Source organism: Mesoplodon mirus (assembly GCF_964341445.2).
Source record: "Mesoplodon mirus genome assembly, chromosome: 6".
NCBI lineage: Eukaryota > Metazoa > Chordata > Mammalia > Artiodactyla > Ziphiidae > Mesoplodon > Mesoplodon mirus.
This window is the reverse complement of record NC_138982.1, coordinates 22,657,454-22,678,829: the sequence shown is the minus strand read 5'-3', so window position 1 is coordinate 22,678,829 and position 21,376 is coordinate 22,657,454. Positions and strand designations below refer to the sequence as shown.

Here is a 21,376-nt window from a genome sequence, read left to right as displayed (position 1 = left end):
GCCTCTCCCGTTGCGGAGCACAGGCTCCGGACGCGCAGGCTCAGCGGCCATGGCTCACGGGCCCAGCCGCTCCACGGCATGTGGGATCTTCCCAGACCGGGGCACGAACCCGCGTCCCCTGCATCGGCAGGCGGACTCTCAACCAGTGCGCCACCAGGGAAGCCCAGATTCCTGACTTTTTAATGACAAAACAGGAGCTAAAAGAGGGATAGGCATGAATTCACCATTCTTTTAGCTGCTGCTGAGGAATTCTTGCATCTCTGGATGCCCCTGAGCTTTGGGGACATGACCACATTGGTGGGTCTTACTTTGAAGAGTTAGGACCTCACATCCTAACCTCCTCCAGAATCCAACAGGGAAGGGATGGTACAGAAGACCATCTCCAAAGATGGCCACCAATGTTTTCCTTCGTATAAGCACACGCCACTCCCCCACTGAAGGTAGGATGCACTTCTCCTCCCTTTTACATTTGGGGCAGCCTCATAACTTGCTTTGACCAATAGAACGTGGAAGAAATGATATGCTGGGTCCTCGGACTTCTTAGTCCAAGACTTAAGAGGACTGGAAGCTTCTGCTTCTTCCTTCTTGGAAGCCAGCTTCTGCTTTTTCCTTCTTGGAAGCCAGCTTCCATGTGAGAGTTCTGAGTCCCCTCAGACCTCCACACTGTAAGAACATCCAAACTAGCTGTGTGGCAAGGCCCCAGGAGAAACACCAGGTCACCCACAGTTGAGTAAAAGCTTCTTGGAGCTTCTAGCCCAGCCCGGCCACAGCTGAATAGGCTGAATGAGTGATCCCCAGCCAATACCAAATGGAGCAAGAGAACTGCCCGGCCAATGCTACCTGAAGTCCTGACCCACAGAATTGTGAGAAATAGCTAACAGTTTTTATTTGAAGCCACTGAGTTGTGGGGTGGTTTGTTATAAAGCAATAAATAACTGACACAGCTGGGAGGGGTCATCTGCAGCGGAAGAGAGAACACTTAGGAGGTAAAGAAATGGTGGATGATGAGAAAAACCTACTGTGCTACCAGTTTGCCTGGTTCCTGTCGCCCCAGCTTTGAGTTTTGAAAAAGGGGACTTAACCATTATTTCCACAGGCAAGTAAATTCTGTGTTCTCAAGAATTAACCTATAATTCACATTTGGAGCACAATGTATTCAGAGGTTGGAACTGATTCAATGCACTTCAGTACCCATTGCTGACTTCCAAGTATCAGTGCTCATTCATGTGTCAGACTCTTGCTTTGTATGTAAAGCAGACATGTAATACTGGGTTAGCCCTACCGTTTCCAAGGAGGTATGTCCTAGTGCTATATAACTGTGTACTGTACCCAGTGTAGTGTATCAAGCATGATTCTGGGTAATTTTATGTTCATCAGTACTTTTTAGGACAATCTGTTTATTGAATCTGATTTCATTGTAAAAGACAAGAATCACAGACATTAAAAAAAAAAAACTTAAGGGACTTCCCTGGAAGTCCACTGGTTAAGACTCTGCATTTCCACTGCAGGGGGCACAGTTTCCATCCCTGGTCAGGGAACTAAGAACCTGCATTGCATGTTGTGTGGTATGGCAAATAAATAAATAAATATATAAATAAACACATATTAAAAAAAAGAGAACTAAAAAACCCTCCAAAACCAAATGTATGGTTACCCAAGGGGAAAGGTGGCGGGGGGGGGATAAATTAGGAGTTTGAGATTAACAGATACATACTACTAAATATAAAATAGGTAATCAACAAGGACCTACTATACAGCACAGAGAACTCTACTCAATATTCTATATGGGAAAAGAATTTGAAAAAGATTGGATATATGTATATGTATAACTGAATCACTCTGCTGTACACCTGAAACTAACACATTGTAAATCAACTATACTCCAGTATAAGATAAAAATTTTTTTAAAAAGAAGAAAAAAAAGAATGAACACCCAGGTATATATGGCCTACTCCAAGAAAACCTTTATTTACTTGACAACAAAAGTTCTCAGAGGAAAATTCTCTACTCCAATCCAGCAGAAGACAAGATATTTAAATAGAGAAATTTTGTAAAAGTGCTTTCCAGGGATATCTTAAGAATGTTGATGGAGAATCACTCTACTAAAACTACCTGCTTGGTGACTAAGGATCTTCAAAGTATTTATAGTTCAGTTAATTGCAGACAGAGGGCTTCAGCTTTTCAATTTCTGAAATTAATACAGGATTAAAATGGTGGCTTGGAAGTACAGTGGCAGCAGTGGTTCTCAGCCCTGGCCAACTGCTAGAAGCACTTGGAGTTCTTCCAGTCCAAGACCCAGAGGTTTGACCTAATTGTTCTGAGGTTTTTTTATGCTCTTTAAGGGATTCTGACATCCAGCTACGATTGAGAACATGTTTGAAACAGTTTGGGCCCTGGGGTACTTCTTAGACATGAACATTTCTGGACCTCATCCACACCTCCTGAATCAGAAGGTGGACCTCATGAGAACCACTGTGCTATGTGATACAAATTAAAAGGGCTAATTGGGGACTTCCCTGGTGGTCCAGTGGGTAGGACTCCACGCTCCCAATGCAGGGGACCCGGGTTCGATCCCTGGTCAGGGAACTAGATCCCACATGCCACAACTAAGAGTCCACATGCCACAACTAAGAAGCCCAAACACTGCAACGAAGATCCTGCGTGCCAAAACTAAGACCTGGCACAGCCAAAATAAATAAATACATAAATATATTTTTTTAATAAAAAGGGCTAATTGACTCTATGTCCCTTCATTGTGCCTCAATACCTAATTAAATGTCCATAAATCTAGAGCCCTTGTTACATTCATTAACATTGCATTTTTTACAGGATTATAAAAATCTAGTAGAAAAAAATTTTTTAAGTTAAAAGGTATTATTTTACTTCTGATTTTTAATTCACTTTTTGTTGTAACAGAAAGGAAAAGCATAAAGAATAAAAATAACTCCACTGCTACTTTGAAATAACATTATTAACATTTTGATATCAATTTACTTTTCATAAAAAAATGATTGTATTGTACACATTGTTTTATAACCTTCTTAACCTGCTTTTTCACTTACATCTTTTACATCCTACTGTATTACTAAATATTTTTAGACATCATATTTTTAAAGTTGCCTTTAGTCCATCACAGGAATGTGCTAAATATATTTTATCAAAACTTTAGCAGTTGTTTCATAGTTTTGCTTTTATAAATAATGTTTTCCACTATGGAGAACGGTATGGAGGTTCCTTAAAAAACTACAAATAGAACTACCATATGACCCAGCAATCCCACTACTGGGCATATACCCTGAGAAAACCATAATTCAAAAAGAGACATGTACCAAAATGTTCATAGCAGCCCTATTTACAATAGCCCGGAGATGGAAACAACCTAAGTGTCCATCATCAGATGAATGGGTAAAGAAGATGTGGCACATATATACAATGGAATATTACTCAGCCATAAAAAGAAACGAAATTGAGCTATTTGTAATGAGGTGGATGGACCTAGAGTCTGTCATACAGAGTGAAGTAAGTCAGAAAGAGAAAGACAAATACTGTATGCTAACACATATATATGGAATTTAAGAAAAAAAAATGTCATGAAGAACATAGGAGTAAGACAGGAATAAAGACACAGACCTACTAGAGAATGGACTTGAGGATATGGGGAGGGGGAAGGGTAAGCTGTGACAAAGTGAAAGAGCGGCATGGACATATATACACTACCAAACGTAAGGTAGATAGCTAGTGGGAAGCAGCCGCATAGCACAGGGAGATCAGCTCGGTGCTTTGTGACCGCCTGGAGGGGTGGGATAGGGAGGGTGGGAGGGAGACGCAAAAGGGAGGGGATATGGGAACATATGTATATGTATAACTGATTAAATTTATTATAAAGCAAAAAATAAAAAAATTAAAAAAATTTAAAAATGGAAGGGGCATTGAAAAAATAATAATAATGTTTTCTTCGATTATTAAAAAAGTCGGGGTTTTTTGGCTGCGCTACGTCTTTGTTGCTGTGCGGGCTTTCTCTAGCTGTGGCGAGCGGGGGCTTCTTTTGTTGCAGGGCACGGGCTCTAGGTGCGTGGGCTTCAGTAGTTGCAGCATGCGGTCCCCAGAGCACGTGGGCTTCAGAAGTTGTGGCGTGTGGGCTCAGTAGTTGTGATGCATGGGCTTAGTTGCCCTGTGGCATGTGGGATCTTCCTGGACCAGGGATCAAACCCGTGTCCCCTGCATTGGCAGGCGGATTCTTAACCACTGCGCCACCAGGGAAGTCCTAACAAAAGTCTTTGTTCACATTCATGATGCCATTCTTGGCATCAGTCCCTAGAAGCAGTATTCATAGATCAAAGTGTATATACCCTTTAAGGCTATTGATACACATTGAAAAATTGTCCTTAAAAAAAAAGCATCCTTAGCCAATTCCCTTGCACCATAGGGTGATGCTATATATCACCACTTTATTTAATCTGTGCCACTTTAGTAAAAGGATGAGTTCCTACTATTCTTTAATGAGGTTAAATCTTTTTGTCATTTTAAAAAATTTATAGCCCACTTATATTTATTTTCATTCTTTGTCCACTCTTTAAAAAATGTGACTATTCAGTTTTCTTCCTATTGAATTGAAAAAGCTTTTTATGTACTAAGGATTACGTTCACCAACATTTGGAGGCAAGAAAAATACAGTAAACACTCAACTGAGTAGCATCAGAATGAGTTGATTTCAATTCCAAGTTCGTCGAAAATAAACTATAATCATTTGGTTGAATTACATTATTGTAAATCTGTAAAGAATCAGTATATTTCTTTTTCCTAGGACTGTATTACCCTGAACAAATACAGTACTTCTCTAATGATTGAGTTTCTTGTGGTGCCTCATAGTGATTGTTCTGAATTTTCCATTGTATAAAGAGAATGGGATTCAGAAAGTCTGAGTCCTGGCTCCACAGCTACAATTTATATGTCCTAGACAAAGGACGTGCTTTAGTTTCCTCATCTTTGAAACAGAAATAACAAGAATGACCTCTACCTCCAATGGTGACTGTGAGAGATAGTTTGCAGGATATGCACATAGATTGCGGAGACTGGCTATCTGGATTTGAATCCCTATGCTGCCATTTAAAAGCTATGGAGTTTGGGCAAGTTCTCAATCTCTCTGGGCTTCAGTTTCCTCATCTGTAAAATGAGGATAATAATAGAATTTACCTATTGGAGTGGTTGCAAGGATTAAATGAATGAAAGTCTATATAGCATTGTAGAACAGTACTTGGCAGGTAATAAGCACTAGGTATCAACACAACAATCACTACAATAAATAAAAGAATTTGCCTGTTATGTGTTCTCTCTTTTTTTTCTTCTTGCATATTACGAACTGTTTATTTACTTTTTAAGGTAAAATTTACATATAGTGAAATGCACAATCTTTTTTTTCAAGCTTATGAATTTTTTTTTAATTGGAGTATAGTTGCTTTACAATGTTGTGTTAGTTTCTGCTGTACTGCAAAGTGAATCAGTTATACGTATACATATGTCCACTCTCCACACTCATGTCAGTGGTGGGCTTATAACTGCTGTAATGGCCACCACAGTCTTGGCAGGTGTAAAGAGCTGAGCTGAATCTCTACCAACCCCAGGATGTACCCTGGAAATGAGTTTCTGAATAAGGCTCTGACATCAACTTGCTTTTTGGTGATTCACCTCTTTCTTCTCAATGTGGAATGCAGGAAAACCAACCTGTTCTTTATTAGCTGGAGTATGACTGTCAAAGCTAACCATGTGGGTTGGTTACTTTGCCTCCATCCCAGAAGTCACCTTCACAGGCACACAGCCAGCCACTAGAGTGTGGACCCAAGGTGCTCTAAGACAGCTCTGCACCAAGTTTCCTTATCTCAAAGGAATTGAGATAGGAAATGCATGGATTTTTAGTCGTATTGTCTATAGTTAGGTTAATTAAATTCTGTGTCCTCTGATTTATGCTCTTAGCTAACAAGGAAAATTTTGGTAACTCTTAATATGAATCATAATCAATACAGAAGATGATTAAAAGAACTCTCAGCATTTTGGTCATTTTATCTGATAAAACTCCCACTTTTGTCCCCACGAGTTACACTGTGTAAAAGAAAATATGCCCATATGGAATATGCTTGTGAGTCAAAAACAAAGGCAATGCCCAAAATACAAATCAAAAACACTGCCTAGAACAACAGGCCTCAACTAATGAATTAAAATGATTGCTGGTTTCTTTAAAATATTAAGCCCATCAACGCTTGCCAAGAACCCCTTGGCTAGCTGAGGGATTCGAGCTGCATTGTTCAGCTCGAGATTGAAATCCTTCCATTCATCGTTGACATGTGAGAGACAAGACGAGGCTTTGACAGACAAGGGATGAGGCACCAGATGGTTTCCATCTGTATCTCCACTGATCGCACAATGAAAACCCACCTTCCCTGATCAGAAGGCCACGCGATACGCGGATAATGAATACCCAGTGTTTTTAAAGGAGCGTAATCGCCCTTCCCAACCAGAGACGTATAAATATTAATGAACGCAATCTGGTTCTAAGTAAATTTAGCATGAACTTTTAGCTACCCTCCCCTGACAACTTCCTCCCTCTTTAACTGAATTAAGTTTCAAAGTTCTGTGATTAAAAATAGCAAACCCTGAACTGAAGTTGGATCTGTGGCTGAGGAAAACCTCTCCCTTCCAGCTAGTCACCAGTTAACACGGTTCACATCATTGTGTACTTTTTTTTTTAACCAAAAAAGGGTCTCAATTTGAATGAATGTTTAAGCAAGTGTGAATAGTGAGATATACAATCAATACAAATACACAGGGAATTGATTAGTAATCTATCATTTCCGCCATGCCTATTTCCAAAAGGACTTGAGCAAATTTAGAGATTACTACACCCAGTACCAGGAGTTGTTAAACAAGCTCATTTCTGCAAAGCTCTGGACTACATTATATATTAAACTATTGAACCCTAGGGAAAGAAAAATGATTCTTTCTTTCTTGCTCTCTCTTCACCTATACACACACACACATACACATTTTTCTGCAAACTTAACTGAGAATAACTGAGAGTATTAAAACAGTTTTAATTACTAATATTCAAGAGAAAATATCAGTTGTTTTTTGGCGGATGTTTTGAACTTGTTAGTCTTCTTCCTTCTTGACTCACTCCCAGTGGCTTTTATCAAAAATATCAGAAAGAGACTAAGATTTGAAAATTTCCACTAATTCCTTCCATTGATTCCTTTTCCTTCCATTCAAACAAGGAAGATTTGCATACTTTCTCTAGCTTATGTGTCTTTAATCTGTCTAAGCAATGCATTTTCCAAGAAGCAGATTCTATATTTTCACCACTAACGTTTCCCTGTGGATCAAAGTGGCCAGAACCTTAAAGTGAAAAATGTCAAATCAGTCCAAAAGTGTTTAATCAGTCCAATTAAATCCATATTCTCAACTTTAGTCCCTCATGTGACTTGAAGGAAATAATCCTTTTTCCTCTCCTCCAATATTTATTGTTCTCCTTTTGTCAATAAACAAATTTCTATTGAGTACTACTATGTGTCTGGCATTGGCTACTGAAAACCAACGCAATGGACAGTACTGCTATTCTTAGGCACAGATGTTATTTCAGAGACATCCTTCAGATATTGTAAAGAATGTTCTTTGCCATATGGTAGCATCATCAGGCATAGAGCTGATGGGTGTCTCTATCTCGTGTGATCAAACCCATCTCTTAGTCTCCAATCCTCTTTTGGGAATATGCTCTCAGCAGGATTAATTACCAGTGTAACCAGCAAGATTGGTGTTTGTTTAAGGTTCAGCTTCACTAAGTCTTGACAAGCTTTCTTTCACCTTCCCTAGCACAATTTGGTTGTCAGCAGCATGGTCACATGTCAGAATAAAATCAATCAAGCTGGAGTAAAGGATGAGCTGAAGCTTGCAAAGAAAATGCTGAGTAAGTAAAAATGCACTTTGGTTATGTTCAGGGCAAGAAGAACAGGAAGGGCTAGACCCCTGGCTTGAGCCAGATGGTGCAATGTTAGCATATGACAAAGGGGAAGGAAAACGGTCCTTCTCCCTGTGGCTTTTGTCATTTTTATCAGGAAGAATGACCCTCAAACTGTAAAGAAGAGACCTGAAATGGTTAATTTTAGTAGTAGACTAAAAAAATGAGAAGATGGAAAGTGAGTACTTAATTGTGTTTAAGTCTCTAGGCTCAGATGCATTAGATCTTCAGAAGTAATGGAGAGAAACAAGCAACCTACAAAAAGTTTTTCTCGTTGTTGTAGAGGAGAAAAGTAAATTTTGTCTTGATTATCAAAGGCAGGACCTGAGGGCAGTGGGGGGAGAAAAGTGGGTGCGGGAAACAATATCATACCGGTAACACCCGTAATTCTAGAAGTTATACTTAAATACATGGTTTATGAATATTATTGAAAGAAAGTGAAATAAGGTAATCAATAAAGAGTAGCAATGGGTTGGGGAGGAGACATAAAGAAATATATGATATATGATATGTGCTATTTGACAATATGATAAAACAAATATGTTAAATTATACTTTATGTGCATTTACATCAAGGTATACCAGTGGCATCACATACCTATTTCAGCAAGATGCTTGACAAAGTCTTGTAAGGTATCCTGGGGTAAGATAGTAGGATGTGACCTGAATGACAAAGAATGAATAGATGAGTTGAACAGTTGAGAATTAATTAATCAACGTCAATTGAGCTATTGAGCTTTCTCCTGTCAAAAACTGTATTGATGTGGATGCAGATAGAAAAGATTATCATCACTGAATGGTTGTGAATAGTTGAAATAATATAATCATGTATATAAAATGATCTGATAAAATGAATTAGATAAAATTGAGAAGAAAATATAAAGTATTGCATTTATTATAAAACATAATTAGGAAGTACAGGGTGCAGAGTTGGGGGAGACCTGGATGACAGCTGTTTAGAAGAAAAAAACTGAGTCAACAGAGTGATATGGTGGCACATATGAAAAAGAAATTGTAGTGAAATCTTAGAGAAAGAGTGACAGAACATATTCTTTGCCCCCTTCACTCCTGTTTGCCATGGTCACCCTGGTGGCGATGGGAACTTTATAACATACTGGCATGTGCTATGAGAGGATATCACCATGAGCAAGAGATAGCCTTGTTTGTTCTGCTATTGATACTCTATGGAATCTATCAGGATGCTCCTAATAAACTGGCTGACCTTGGATATAAGTGAATTATGGAATGAAAGATCCAGGATCCTTAGAGGAGGGCAGAAGAATGGAAAACAAAAGAGGTAAAGGAAAGCAAACCTGAGGTGTTCACACAGAAACAGATGGTCCAACGAAATAGAATAGAAAGACCAAAAGCAGTCTCACATAATCAAAATTTTAATTTATGAAAGCCTTGGCATTGAAGACCAAGGCGGGAAATTATGTTAGTATAACAGTTTTTCATATGAGAAAAATGAAATTGGATCCCTATCTCATGCAATAGAATAGAAAAATCCACTCCAGATGCATTGTAGACTTAAATATAAACGTAAAATTTTAAAACATTTAGAAAAAAATATAAAATAGGGATGGAAGGATTTCTTAAGCAAAATTCAAAAATTACTAGGCATAAAAGAAGAGATTGATAAATCTGACCACAGTAGACACACACACACACACACACCCCTATGAACTAAGAAACAGGGGGTTGATCATGAACAGCATTTCCCAAAAAAGGAAACACTGATGGTAAATAAGTATGAAAAGACATTCAACCTCATTAGAGATCAAGGCAACGCTTTTCCAGACCACAGTAAAATACATTTTAGATGGTTTAACTGTACAAGCCTGACATTACCAAATGTTATCAAGGATGTGCAGCAACAAGAACTCTACCACAGTGCTGGAGGGACTGTCAATAGGGTCAACTTCTTTAAAAACTAATTCTGAATTAGTAAAGAAAGCATTTACCTTCTGACCCAGCAATTCTATTCCCAGAGAAACCCTTACTCACATGCACCAAGAGACCTGTTCAAGAAAATCCACAGCAGCATTGTTTGTAATAGCAAATCACTGGAAATAAACTCCTTAAACAGGAAATAACCCAAGAGTCCATCCATAGAAAAACAAAGTGATATGTTCACACAACAGAATGTTACGCAGCAAGGGTAAATGAGCAAATCTAGCCTGACATAATAGATAGAACTTAGAAATACAATTGTGAATGAAAAAGCAAGTTAACGGAAAATTATATATGGCATGCTACTATTTTTTTTTTTTTTTTTTTTGCGGTACGCGGGCCTCTCACTTCTGTGGCCTCTCGCGTTGCGGAGCACAGGCTCCGGATGCGCAGGCTCAGCGGCCATGGCTCACGGGCCCAGCCGCTCCGCGGCATGTGGGATCTTCCCGGACCGGGGCACGAACCCGTGTCCCCTGCATCGGCAGGCAGACTGTCAACCACTGCGCCACCAGGGAAGCCCCCATGCTACTATTTTTATAGTATAAAGCCCACAGACAAGCAAAATGTTAAAACATCTATTATTTAGGGAGATATACACACATAATAAAACAAAAATTCCTTATGATAAACATAACATTTATAATAGTATATCTCAGTGGAGGGAGATAGGAGATAGGATGAACAAGGAACATTGTATATAGTCAATATCAACTATATTGCAATGTCCTACTTCCTAAATTGGGCAATAATTTCATGGGAGATGTATTTCATTATTAAGTTTCATAGCCTATATGTGTGTGTGTGTGTATGTGTGTGTGTCCTTTCCTTAGTTTATTTTAGTTATAAATATTTACATCTTATTATACACACACACACACACACACATACACACACACAAGGAAAGCAGGCCTTCTTAACCCCATCAAAGCTGACCACATAGCACTTACAAGTGATCAAGGTGTAAAGGAAGGTTTTGCTTCTTTCTCTGGATATCAAGTGGGTTATCAGTCAAGCTGCAGCTTAAAATGGTTTCTTTCTGTCTTTCTGGAAATGGGCTGGTCTGTCCAACTTTCCATTTATTCTATGTCAATAAGGCAATATTACAGAGGTACACTTTCCAACTACGGGAAAAGAAAATCTCAGCTGTACTCAGTATGATTAAACTACAGCTGCATATCATCTTCAATCCTAGGAACCATATTTTGTGAGAAGTATTTGACAAACTGGAGAGTTTCTAGGGGAAGCTAATGTAGACAGGAGGATGTCGAAAATCCATTACAGATGAATGGCTAACTAGATTTGAACTTGAGCCACTCAACTGTGAGAAGAGAGAGATTCAGAAAAATGAGGTAGATGACCTCAAAACTGAAAAAGAAATGCTGTCAAGTTTAAACGTTTTTAGCATACAGAGTGGCCACTTATTACTAATGGGTAGAAATATATTGAAGCTGACTGAAGCTTTGAAAATTAAAATACCAGCTCACAGCAGCTAGCAGGATGAGTAACTGGAGGATGGCCTATTATAGTTCAAGAATTACCTAGAGCTGTTACGGAATGATATTCCTTTAAAAGAAAAACAAAGCTTAGAACCTTTTTCCTTATAATGGATTATATTTTATAATGCAGACCACAGGCTGAGTATAATTTTGGTCTAAAAATCTAATAAGACTAGATCATATGTACCTTGAGCTTAGTTATATCATTTATTTTTTCCTCCTTGTAATTCAGTTCCAGAGATAGTGGTAAAGAATGAATGACTGTGGTCCCTAGTAACCATTTAACTCTATGGAAGTTACTTAATCTCTTTGAACCTCAGTTTCCTCAGCTATAGAATAGTACCTCTCTGCACAATGCCCCCCTCCCAATATATCCACATTCTAGTCTCTGGGACCTGTGATTATGGTACCATATTTTTGTAAATGGGATTAGGTGAAGGATTTCATGATGAGGAGATCATCCTGGATTAGTTGATAGGCCCAGTATAATCACAAAGGCCCAGTATAATCACAAAGGTTCTTAGAAGAGGGATTCAGGAGGAAGCAGAGGCAGAGGAGAAGATGAGGTGATGATGGAAGCAGAGACTGGAATAATGTCCTTTGAAGATGGCGGAAGGGGCCATAAGCCAAGGAAAAGAGGTGGCCACTAGAAGCTATAACAGCCAAGGAAATGGATGCTCCCCGCAGAGCCTACAGAAGGAACCAGGTGTGCAGACCCCTTGACTTCAGTCCCGTGGAACTCATTTCAGAATTCTGACCTCCAGACTCTAAGATCATACTGATACATCTGTGTCACTTAAAGTCACTAACTTGTGGTAACTTGTTACTGCAACAATAGGAAATGAATACATCCTCTCACAGGGTTTTGGTGAGGATCCAGTGAGATAACCCAGTAAAAAGTTCTTGGCTTCTCAAAGGGGGAAGGGGGTGGTGGGATGAATTGGGAGATTGGGATAGACATATATACACTACTATGTATAAAATAGATAACTGAGAACCTACTGCACCCCACAGGGAACTGTACTCAGTGCTCTGTGGTGACCTAAATGGGAAAGAAACCTAAAAAAGATGTATGTATACATATGGCTGATTCACTTTTCTGTACAGCAGAAACTAACACAACATTGTAAAGCAACTATACTCCAATAAAAATTAATTTTAAAAGAATTTCTTGGCTTCTATTACTGTTATCATCCACCTAATTTATCCCCCAATGTAGGTTCAGTCTCACAATCAACTGTATTAATGTGCCCTTAGTTATCTGCCCTCACAAGGCATTTTTATACCTTTGTGTATATTGATGAGGCTGGGAAAGGGTTCTGGATGGGAGCCAGGCATTCACAGCCATTAATGGTGCGGGTCCTGACAGGTGCTGTCTTCTCCAGGTCATTCCTCAGCCATGAGTAGAGACTAGATCCTTTCAAGCTCTAAAGTTCAATGATTATATGCTCTTTTAGGTAGCCCAATAAATGCTTTCTGAGTCCACCCTCTCTCCCTCTCTTCTGGTTGAACCTCTAGCCAGTGACTGAATTATCTAGTGCCAACTGCCCCTAAGTTACCTTTGCTCTGGGCACTGATTAACCAGGCAGACCTAATTCCATGATTAAAACAAACAAACAAACAAACAAAAAGATGAAAAGAGGTGGAGCAGTTCCTAGCTTAAATTTATCCTTAAAAAGTTATTCAATGTTTTACAAAGAAGGTTCTTAGCAAAAAAGCTTAGCTCTAAGAGTCCATACAGATTTCCCCTGGGTCCTTCTGTCTTTAATGCAAGGCTATCACTTTCCAGAACAGAGTTGGCTGGCCGTTCTCACCAAGCGCTCTGCCCAGGCTCTTATCCTCCGAAGTGGCAGGACGTTTGACACACTTTCCTTGTTGCTAAAGGTGTAGATAACAGGACATGTGCATCAAAAATGACCAAAATAGAACAGGCACCAAAGTGCCGTGGAACACAACCTCTCTTTCCTATCTCTGATTTTTCCAACTCACCATGGAGAGAAAGTCTGTGAGAAAGCTTTGCCATCTATAAATTATTCTGCAAATGCAAAGAATTCTTTTTTTTTTTTAAACTCAGTGTTGGGTTAGATGTCTTGATAGAGACATGGACCACATTCAGCCGCCCCACAGAAGAACAATTACTTCAACCCAAGGAAATCCAGAAAACTTCATAAAATCATTGTGAAAGAAGAATAGATCTTAGCTAGAGAAAATGAGGAGGACATTTTGGGGAGAAAAAAACAATGATAGTGCAAAGGCAGAAAAGCCTCCTGTAAAAACAGTAAGAAGTTTGTGAGTCTGGCCTGTAGAAGGGAGGGACAGACAGTAGCAGGAGAGGGGGCTTAGGTCCCTCCTGGGCTTCTGAATTTTATCGTGTAGAGTTCACTTATCCTACGGAACTGGGTGTGTTCAGGTTGCTTTTTTTGGAAAATAAAAAATAAAAATCGGGCAGAGGGATCCAGGATGCTGGGGTAGCCTAGGCCTGGGATAGGGGCTCTGGCCTGGGGATACAGGGAAGGTGCTGGATGGGAGCAGCCTTCACTAGCAACACCTGGATGTTGGGGAGAAGTCCGTAATGGCCTGGAGGTTTCCAGCTTGGCTCATAGGTGCAGGGCGATACCACTGGCCAGTCATCGGAAACAAGGGGGAGGTGGTGGGGAGAGCGAGAGAGCAAAGTTTAAACCACAGGCGCTCAACTCAGGACACTGGATGGATGGGACGTGAAGAAAAGCTCAGAACACTAGAGAGTAGAGCCACTTAGGCCAAGCGAGGCAAAGGAGACAGGAAATGTGTGCGCAGAGGGACACAGAGGGTCATAGGGAGAGCAAACATAGAGCAATGAGCAGGGCAGGGCGCTGGTCAGTGGGGCAAGGGCACGAGGAGTCCACAAGCTCAAGGGCAGACTGGGTCGCCCAGCGCCCCACCGAAAGCAAGTGAGACCTCCGCGCATGCGCAGGAGGGGAGCCCGCATCTCGCCCTAACTCTAACTCGCTATGCTTAGCAGGAGCCTTGTGCAAGATCCAAGCTCGCCACGTTCCCTCGAGGAGCCACGGGGACGGAGGTTTCCCATAGTCTCAGGATGCCAGGAGCAGAGCCCGGCTCCAGCCACAACCACTCAAACATCGAACATCGAATCCGTCCCCAGCTTACAAGCAAGATGGGAAACAGTGAGCACGTGGACCCAGCAATGAAACCAAAGCGGGCAGCGGTGCGCACGCACGCAGGTGCTCCGCGGGCCGTCTGCTCAGCCTCCCCAACCTGCTTAGCAAGAGTAGACCTCTATTTACAATAGCCAGGACGTGGAAGCAACCTAAGTGTCCATCAACAGATAAATGGATAAAGAAGATGTGGCACGTATATACAATGGAATATTACTCAGCCATAAAAAGAAACGAAATTGAGTTATTTGTAGTGAGGTGGATGGACCTAGAGTCTGTCATACAGAGTGAAGTAAGTCAGAAAGAGAAAAACGAATACTGTATGCTAACACATATATATGGAATGTAAGAAAAAAAAAGTTCATGAAGAACCTAGGGGTAAGACGGGAATAAAGACATAGACCTACTAGAGAATGGACTTGAGGATACGGGGAGGGCAAAGGGTAAGCTATGACAAAGTGAGAGAGTGGCATGGACATATATACACTACCAAACGTAAAATAGATAGCTAGTGGGAAGCAGCCACATAGCACAGGGAGATCAGCTCGGTGCTTTGTGACCACCTAGAGGGGAGGGATAGGGAGGGTGGGAGAGAGGGAGAGAGACGCAAGAGGGAAGAGAGATGGGAAAATATGTATATGTATAACTGATTCACTTTGTTATAAAGCAGAAATTAACACACCATTGTAAAGCAATTATACTCCAATAAAGATGTTAAAAAAAAAAAAGAGTAGACCACTAGGCCTCAGTCTAATTAATTGTCTTTCATAAGAGCAGGAAAAACCTTTTGATTGAAGTGCAGTGGATTTACCATTTTGTGTTAGTTTCAGGTGTACAGCAAAGTGATTCAGTTTTATATCTATATGTTAAATATATAAATAGATATCTATTCTGTTTCAGATTCTTTTCCCTTTAGGTTATTACAAGATACTGCATATAATTCCCTCTGCCACACAGTAGGTCTCTGTTGTCTGTTTTGTACACAGTCGTGTGCATGTGTTGATGCCAAAGGCCTAATGTCTCCCTCCGCCCCTTCCCTTTCGGTAACCGTAGGGTTTTTCTATGTCTGTGAGTCTATTTCTGTTTTGTAAGTAAGTTCATTTAATTACAGCTTAAGTGACTAGAGAAATCAAAGAACCACATAAATGCTTATACACAGGATAATCATTAAAATATGCTCTTAAGAGCAAGGGCTGGGGAGAGAATAAAAATGACCCTGATGTGCTGAGAAGGGGACTGGATTGACCCCAGCGTGAGTCAGGAAACAACCGAATCCCTGCCCGTGAAAAGGAAGAGAAAAGAATGATGTTGGAATGGCAATGTTAGTATCTGGGAGTAAGTACAGGGGACTGTGCTTTTCTCATCATAAGGAATATGCAAAGGACATCAAAAAGCTGCTGCTTTTCTAAGGGAGGAAAGAGCAGCAGAAGAAGAATGGCAGGAGACTGGGTGACAGAGAGGAAGGGCCAGCGCCGTGGGCCCCAGGGTGTGGGGTGGTGAGGAGGCCAGGCACCCCTGGAGGTGCTTCGCCCAGGCCTTCAGGTCAGGAGGGCGACCTTTCTGAACACGTGGCATCAATAACACGGGCTGGATCCGTTGCTGGACTAAGAAAGGCAGAGTCAGAACTCGCGGGTCAGGTTCCTTAAAAATATATATCTTCATCTCTATTTTGCTGAGTTTTTAAAAATATATCTGCCTGTGTAAATTAGAAGATTAATGAGAGCAATTAGTATTTTTTAGTTTCACCCTGAGCCTGGCTGTCAGAAATAAGAAGAATACAAGTTATCGGGAAAGCATTCCACAGCCCAGGCACCTGACACCACCCTGGAGCATTGATTCTCTGAGGTTGCCATTCCAAGCTTGGAGTATCCATTATTCGCAGGATGGGCAGCCTGGAAGATCAAGTGCAGTCTCTGTCCAGTTTCTCTGAGCTGCTCTGGGCACTGTAAGTATAATTATAATAACGTGGACCTGCTCACATTATGATCAAACAATCAGTTAATCAATACTAAAAACAGATCCATATCAAAAATTTCCAATTCTCACATCTGGCTGTTGTAGTAAAATCCACTGGAAAATGAACGCCCTTAAATCTAACTGCAAAGGGTTAATTCTAAAGAAATGATTCAGTCCCTACATCAATCATATGTGTATATGGACCAGGCCCTTTTTCTCCATTAAGCATAAAAAGGGGTAAAAGATCTATGTTCTTTCTCTGGATTTATGCAAGGCCCGGCTGTCTACATGGCCAAAGCCAGAAAGGAAATACAGGGAAGAAGATGAACATACTTTTGGACCCAAAGAACAAATGTTCAACAGGAAATGGGTTGAACCCTCCTCTGAACTCCTACAGAACTCTGTCCCTCCCAGTGGACAGATCATCTCCACCTTAAATCATTTTTATTTACGTTCCTACCTCAGCTCTCCCACTATTTTGCAAGCTCTTCACGGGCAGGACTGCATTTTAATACAGCATCTGAATAACTCATGTCTGTCGTGCGCTCTACACTTTCCTAAGACGCCCTCAGATGCACGACCTCCCTTGGTCTACTGTCAGGCAGGTGCGTGAGAACATTTTCCTCACTTCATATACAACGACACTGGGACAAGAAAATCTAACTGACTGGAAGGTCACGTGGCTGTCAGCTTAAGTCCAGAGTCAGGAATCACACACGTCAGTCTAGACTCCCACACCAGGACTCTTTCCTCATCACCCACACGCCACGCCAGACGCCGGTGATCAGCGCATCACGGGAAGGATGTCTGGAGAGAAGAACAAAGGAGCAGAAACACACGGCGGCTGATAACCCCTGGAACACTGTTGCCAGATGCGTGAAGCCTCGGATCTGTTCACCAGCATTAGAGAGTCAGGTCGCACTGCCATTCAGAGAGGGAGCAAAACAAGGTGTGTGTGTGTGTGTGTGTGTGTGCCCGCTCACGCATGTGGAGCACTTTAGTGGACAAAGTGATACGATGAGATGTTGCAGTGGGGCGGGCCCTCAGAGGGCATCTCTTCCAGTGTTGCCGGAGGGTCCTCAGGCTGGAAAGCCTGAGCCTGCTGGGGATGCTTTTGGCAAAATGACCTTTTCTTCACCCACGCCCAGAATAGGAACTCTGGAGAAGTGATGTCTTGGCCGAATTATCAGCACCGGGTAAGAGGGCAGATGAAAAGGCAGAAGCTCCTGTGTGCAGAGGGGCAAGAGGTTACAAATGATCCAGAGGAAGGCAAAGGTGGTGTCTTGGATAAGCACCCTTAGAAGCAGAGCCTCAGATGACCATTCCCGTGCAAGTCAGGGCTCTTAGGAGAACATGTGAGGCAGTGAGGGAGGTGTGACGGGGCGGAGGGAAATGCAGTGACGATGTGGGTCAGGGCAAGCCAGCCTGACCCACCAGAAGCTCTGCAGCCTGAATCGCTCCTCAGAGGTTGTCCTGCACACAGACCAGGGGTCGGCGCGGGCCTAGCTCTGTGTCAGCCAGGCATCGGCCAAGGGCTGCCCCCGGGAATGGGGGCCACCACCTCCCAGGCCTCTTTGGGTGAGGCAGGTGTCATCAGCCAGGGGCAATGCTACAGGGGAGGGTGCAGACGTGAGGAGCTGGCAGCCCCTGGGGGATGGGCACACGGCCCGGTGAAGGGAGTCTGGGGGCGCACTGACAGCACCTTCTACAGGCAGCTTCTCACACCTGGAAGAACCTGCATTCCACATCGGTGGCCGAATTCACCGGCAGATGCCCTCTCGTGGGGAATCTGGGCAGCCTGGAGGAGCCAAGCTTCTGCCTAGAAACGTGCTGTGTCACCTCCGACTGTATAAAACCATATAGCTAAGTTTCTGTACTCTACCTTTAGTGAAGCTTTCTAGCCTTTAACTATGTATGTTGGTGTCTTTTGGTCCATCACTGTCACATGATGACAATGCACGCAAAAGACTCCACGGATCTGCTTTCCTCCACCCCAGTGTCTACTTGTACGTCTCAGGGAAAGTGGGTTCAGTAACTTCCAAAGGAAGCCCACTCTATTTTGGTATTAAGTACAGTAAGTCCCCTACATACGAACGAGTTCTGTTCTGAAAGCGCGTTCATAAGTCCAATTTGTTCGTAAGTCCACCAAAGTTAGCCTAGGTACCCTACTAACGCAATCAGCTATATACCGCTGCTTTTACGCTTGCTTCCAGACATCCTGGGCTTAAAATAAAGATACTGTACTATTGTACTCTCTACAGCACTGTACAGTACAGCACACAAAAGCACAACCACTTGTAGAAGATGCACGCACGTGACAGTGTACACCAGACACGTGAACTAACTTACGTGATGGGACATGCGAATGCACGTTCACACCTTTGAAAGTTCCCAACTTGAAGGTTTGTATGTAGGGGCTTACTGTACATGTTAGTGATTACTTCCTAAATTTAAGCAAAAATCTATTTGCTTGTAACTTCCATTCACCAAAGTCATGGAAAGGAAGTTCTAATCCTTAGATAACTTCTCTTCCACAGGCAAAATATCCACGTGAAGATTATTCCACAATATTGTATGGTATGTCAAATCTGCTCACCCATCTGGTTCCTGCCCAATGGAGAAATTCCAGTTTGTCTCTGACCCCATAAAGAGGTGTCCAGAACTACCCAACCCTGCAGCAGTGGTGTGACCCACATATGCAACGGAGGACTATTCTTGTTCTGTACTCAGCAGTTCAATTAATAGAGTTTTTAAAATTAACTTCATGATTCAAACAGGCCCCATTACATGCCCCAATGTACCACTGATTTATGCCAACTTGTAAACAACTCATCTAAATATTTTTGCATATGCTGTCTGTCTCACCCCATCCCTAGTTTCTAGATAATTTTTTAAATTTAACTATAGGCTTTTACACCTCCTCAACTACAGTTCATCTTGTTAGAGTTGGCTCATCATCATTTCAACCTGAAATGATCTCTTTGGATCCTAATTCTGTTACTCAAAGTATGTGCTATGTTTCTAGGCTTCATGTCAACCCCAACTTTGATAAATATGAAATCTATATCCTCACTAAAATTATTGATATAAAACAACACCTTGATAGGGCCAAGGGGGGGATTCTCATAGCCCACCGTTAGTGACTACCCACCCAGGAGCCACTGTAGTTCTCCCACAGCTTAATTCACGCTTGTTCCCAGACCCAGTCTAAATTTGACAATGAGTTTACTCTTTCAGCTATGTATTCTGATATGCTGAGTTTTGAAGAATGTAAAATAATTTTCAATAAAATATTTTCACTTACATTCATTTAATAGAATATAAAAACAAAATATGAGGCTGGTAATAGTTTTATGAATAAAAATAATCCAAGGAGACAAAGGCCAAATATAGCATATGATTTCAGAATTTAAAAATTGCTTTCTCCCATTGAGAAGAGGATGACAAGTCTAGAGATGCCCAATGGGAGCCCTGGATGGGGACACATGGAATGCCCCTGTCCTAAGGAAAACCGGTGACAAGGCTAACTGCATTATTTCTCTATTGCTGCACAGCAAACTACCACCAACTGAGTAGCTTAAAGCAACACAATTTATTATCCGTGGGTCAGCCCATGGGTCAGGTTAGCTCAGGCCCCTGCTCAGATCTCATCAGGATGAAATCAAGGTGTTGCCTGGGGCTGCAAACATCTGAGGTTTGGGGTCCCCTTCCAAGTGCACTGGCTATTGGTGCAATCCAGTTCCTTGCGTTGCAAAACCGAGGTTTGCATTTTCCTACCCGCCTGCCAGCTGGGGGCCGCTCTTACCTCCTATATGCCCACTGTCCTCCCCTGCCGTGTGGCCACAATACAGCAGTTCGCTTCTTCAAGGCCAGCAGAATCTCTCTCCGCATTCTGCTAAAATGGAGTCTTGTGTAAAGTAGTTAAGCGAGTGGCAATCCTATCATGTGCCCAGGCCCTGTTCACAGCGAAGAAAGGGGACTACAGGGGGCGGGGCGTGCACAGGGGGCGGGGCGTGCACAGGGGGCGGGGCGTGGGACTCGTCTCCGACTCCCACCTCTCCCAGTGATTAATACGGGGAGGCACAGGGAAGGTCAAGAGCAGGAAAGGGGGCTGGAGAGGCCCTCTGTGCCCTGCCCAGAGTTTGAACTTTATCCCAAAAGCAGTGGAGGCGTATTGAGGGATGCCTCTCCCTTTGGGGAGGTTCAGGAACATGTTGCAAGTCGCAGAGGTTAGGAAAGCATTCTAGGAAGTGCAGCACTCCAGGACAGTATCATGGAATGAACCAAGGCAAGACACGTAAAGCACAGTATCATCTACATACACACCTGAATCACGTGTTGATAATTTACCCCCTCACTTGCCTACATGACACCTTGAGAAAGGTATGCTACGCTTTGTTCTGCTGCCGCTAGGATGAGGTGTATATACCCTTCACACACCAGACAGAAAAAAACAAAAATATTTTGCATCACTAGAGAGCCTTCTCCAAAAAGAAACATCCTGTCTAACACTAATCCCTAAAATTAAAAAAAAAAATTTTTTTTTAAACACTTGAGCCTATTCCTTTAAGTTGCTGCCTCCCCCCAAGAAAACACATTTAAAAACAGAAATAAAGTCACAGATGTAGAAAACAAACCTATGGTTAACAGCGGGGGGGAAAGGGGAGGGAGGGATAAATTGGGAGACTGGGATTGACATATACATGCTATTGCATATAAAATAGATAACTAATAAGGACCTGCTGTATAGCACAGGGAACTCTGCTCAGTACTCTGTAGTGACCTATATGGGAAAAGAATCTAAAACAGAAT

The 21,376-nt window shown here is 41.9% G+C and overlaps 1 protein-coding gene across 9 annotated transcripts in view; it reads right to left on the bottom strand.

Moving 5' to 3' along the window:
- The window catches only part of THRB (thyroid hormone receptor beta), a 389,856-nt gene that overhangs the window by 311,680 nt on the left and 56,800 nt on the right, over positions 1-21,376 (bottom strand). For 8 of the 9 annotated variants that reach the window (XM_082626038.1, XM_082626036.1, XM_082626039.1 and 5 more), the window contains one exon: positions 8,603-8,667. The exons of the other annotated variant lie outside the window; for it this stretch is intronic. The gene's annotated coding sequence lies outside the window, so the exon portion shown is untranslated. The remainder of the gene's footprint in view (positions 1-8,602; positions 8,668-21,376) is intronic. 9 annotated transcript variants of the gene reach the window in all.